The 2,529-nt window shown below is 47.3% G+C and overlaps 1 long non-coding RNA gene across 1 annotated transcript; it reads left to right on the top strand.

Annotated features, from left to right (window-relative positions):
• Positions 1-1,257: 1,257 nt before the first annotated feature.
• LOC106865791 lies at positions 1,258-1,940 on the top strand. Its single transcript, XR_001405122.2, has 2 exons — positions 1,258-1,552; positions 1,641-1,940. It is a non-coding gene; the product is annotated as an uncharacterized LOC106865791 (long non-coding RNA).
• The last annotated feature ends 589 nt before the right edge of the window (positions 1,941-2,529 follow it).

Below are 2,529 nucleotides of genomic sequence, written 5' to 3'. Positions count from 1 at the left end.
ACAGACATGGCTTCGGAACACAGGCGGCAACATGGTGGCGGGGTAAGCAGGCGGCGGCGGCGGAACTCAGGTGGCATGGGAGTTGGGGGAGCAGTGGCGGCGGCGGCGGTTTTGGGGCGAGGAAACCCTAACCCTAACTTCCCGCCCCGCCCCCTTCTTGTACCCCTTCGCCCGCGCCCCCTCAGCCCGACCTGGGCCGGCCGAAAGGCCGCCGAGGCCTAGGCCCAGGCCCCTGACACCCCTGTGCGCGCGCCCGCGCCCCCTCCACTGGCTACGGCTGTTTTGCAGAAAAGTCCAGAAAATTCTGGCTATTTGCGATTTGGTCCTTGTATCTATTTAATAGTAGTATTTTACATACTTATAGGTCCCTGCACTTATATTTATTTAGATTCCAATGGTTTTAGGATGGATTCCTATTAAAAGACATATTCCTATGTAAATGTCAATGTAAATATTGTCGTGTTCAATGTGTTTGTATGATATACATCTGTTGGGGGGATGACCCCGGATAGGGTCAAGACGACACACATTAGCCGAGATGACGAAGGCAAAGCCGGCACAAGCATGTGCGCCGGCATCCTTAAGCGAAACTAATACCAGGCCGGCATACCACGTATATGCCGGCACCTCTATCTTGTCTTATGTGATTGCAGGATAAGCACAAGTACTCCGATCTCGGTCGGCGCCGAGATGTGCCAACGGTCTTATCCTTATCACATGGCGCAAAGTAAAGCAGTGACCTCTTTATCTGTAACATCCCAAAAATTTCAAATTCTTACATGTGCATTGCACTCATGAGCATCATGCCACAATTGCATATTTGAATTCAAATTTAAATCTCAAAAGGCTTTGAAAAGATGTTATTTCAATTTAAACCCTAGGGTTTACACCCATTTGAGCTTTGGATTTTCAAAACAATAGGGTTTATTTATAAAAGGGGTTTATTGCATAAATGAGCTATCCCATAATTTTTGGATAATTATTTGGAGTTGAAAAACTATTTTTATTTAATAGTTATATAGCCCTAAAGGCCTTTATAGGGCAAATGTATTTTTAGATATTCTATTTTGAGGGGAAATTACTCCCAAAAGTTGAATCATGATAAAACACGATTTTACAAATTTTCTGGAATTTATTTGGATCAATTTGGAGTCAAAATCAAAAGATGTCAAAGGAAAACAGAAAAAGAAAAAGAAAAGAAAAAAAGGGAATTAAACCGGACCGCACCGGCCCAGCACGCCCAGCCGCCCGAACGGAACCGGCCCGCAGCGCGCGCGCCCGCACGGGCCACCGACAGGTGGGCCCCACCTGTCGGGGGCGTCTTCCCCGCAGGGATGTCGACGCAGATCGCGCCGGCCACCGCGCGCCGCCGCCATCCGCGCCGCTGACTCCGTGCCCCTCTCCACTTTCCAAGCACGCCACTATAAAGCGCGACGCAGCCGTTCTTTTCCCCCTTTTCCCCCCTGCTGATTGCGCCGCCAAACCGCCACGATCTCTCGCCGGCAAACCTTCGGCCGCCGCCGTTTCTCGCTCCTCTCCGACGAACCACGAGGTTAGAGCCTACCCATCTCGTATTTTCTTCTTCCACGCGTCCGTGCGCACGTTTTGACACACTTCGTGCTTCGTTTGGTGCTCTGTAGCCGTCGGGAGCCGCCGCTCGAGCTCGCCGGAGCCCGTGCTCGCGCCGCCGTCGCCATTGCCGTCCTAGGCGCCCGCGCAGCCATCCCCGAGGAGAACCGCCGCCTGTAGGATCTGTCCAGTATACATAATCCGCCCGATGTCACCTATATTGAAGAAATCAATTTCCAACATGCTGTGTTGTCTCCATGAATCTGAACCAAGACCGTGGCGGATCTAGGTTTTTGTTCAACCAGTGAAGTTTATCGTTTTCTTGTATGAGAACCAACGAATCTATGAATTTGGGTTTCATCTCGCATCAACCAAACACATGAAATATATTCCAGACTACAAATTCAGTTTACCAACCAAATTGTCAATAACAACTCTTACAAATAAAGCTCAATTAGTCTACCCTGTGACTGTTAGGATGCACAGATGTGTAACAATTTTACTGCGCTTTATTTTCATGGAACCGGGGGAAATATTTTCACATATTTTCGGGCAGAGACGACGCCATTGCTTCAATAATATTTCCAAGTCGTCCATAGCATAGCAGTAGACATCATGTTGCAGGCTGCATTCTTATTATTACTGATCCAAAGACGCTATAGATTCATAATTTTGCTGAAGCTGTTTCCAAACTGCTGTACTTATTAGACAATCAAAAAAGAAATGAGCTATTGACTCTTCATTTGAACAATTGACTCATTTGAACAAAATAACCAATTCTTGTCAGGACATTTTGTTGGATGGACAGATTATCTCTGGTGAGCAATTTGTTGTGTGACAGAAGCCACAGAAAAACTTGGACCCTAAGGGGTATACTAAGTTGCCATATAGAAGGAATATATACAACCTCTAAAGTTAACTATTGCGTAAAGAGCTTGAACATCATACACCCCAGAGCTA

The sequence above is a fragment of the Brachypodium distachyon genome, chromosome 1 (assembly GCF_000005505.3).
Source record: "Brachypodium distachyon strain Bd21 chromosome 1, Brachypodium_distachyon_v3.0, whole genome shotgun sequence".
NCBI lineage: Eukaryota > Viridiplantae > Streptophyta > Magnoliopsida > Poales > Poaceae > Brachypodium > Brachypodium distachyon.
This window is presented reverse-complemented; position numbering and strand designations above follow the sequence as displayed.